This window comes from Morone saxatilis, unplaced genomic scaffold (assembly GCF_004916995.1).
Source record: "Morone saxatilis isolate NCDOM2014 unplaced genomic scaffold, NCSU_SB_2.0 Contig6, whole genome shotgun sequence".
Lineage (NCBI taxonomy): Eukaryota > Metazoa > Chordata > Actinopteri > Moronidae > Morone > Morone saxatilis.
Window position 1 is genome coordinate 8,305,884 of NW_023340206.1, and position 419 is coordinate 8,306,302.

Below are 419 nucleotides of genomic sequence, written 5' to 3' on the forward strand. Positions count from 1 at the left end.
CCCCCCCCCCACACCCCGGACCGGTTTCTCCCACTGTGTGCGAAAAGACAAAAGTGTTTTTAGTTTATTTTGACACACGTTTACTACATTTGGAGACGTTTTGCGAGGCTGCAGAGTTTAATGAGCAGCTGTTGTTTGAGGCTAGCGGAGGTTAATGTGTTGGATATCCACAAACGTCTGTTCATGACTCAACCAGGCGTTTATTAAATACGTTTAATACACTTTATCTAGGGGAATTAAAGCAGGACTCACCGCTAATGAGACCCATGATTTTCAGCCTGTCACGTTAACACAAACCGCTCATATCCGGGTCTCCATTAGCCTTTAGCCACTTCGTAACAACTCGGGGCTGATTATACGATGTTAAAGTTGGTATTTGCACTTAATAAAAGGGCATTTATTTGCTTTCACCATAGCAC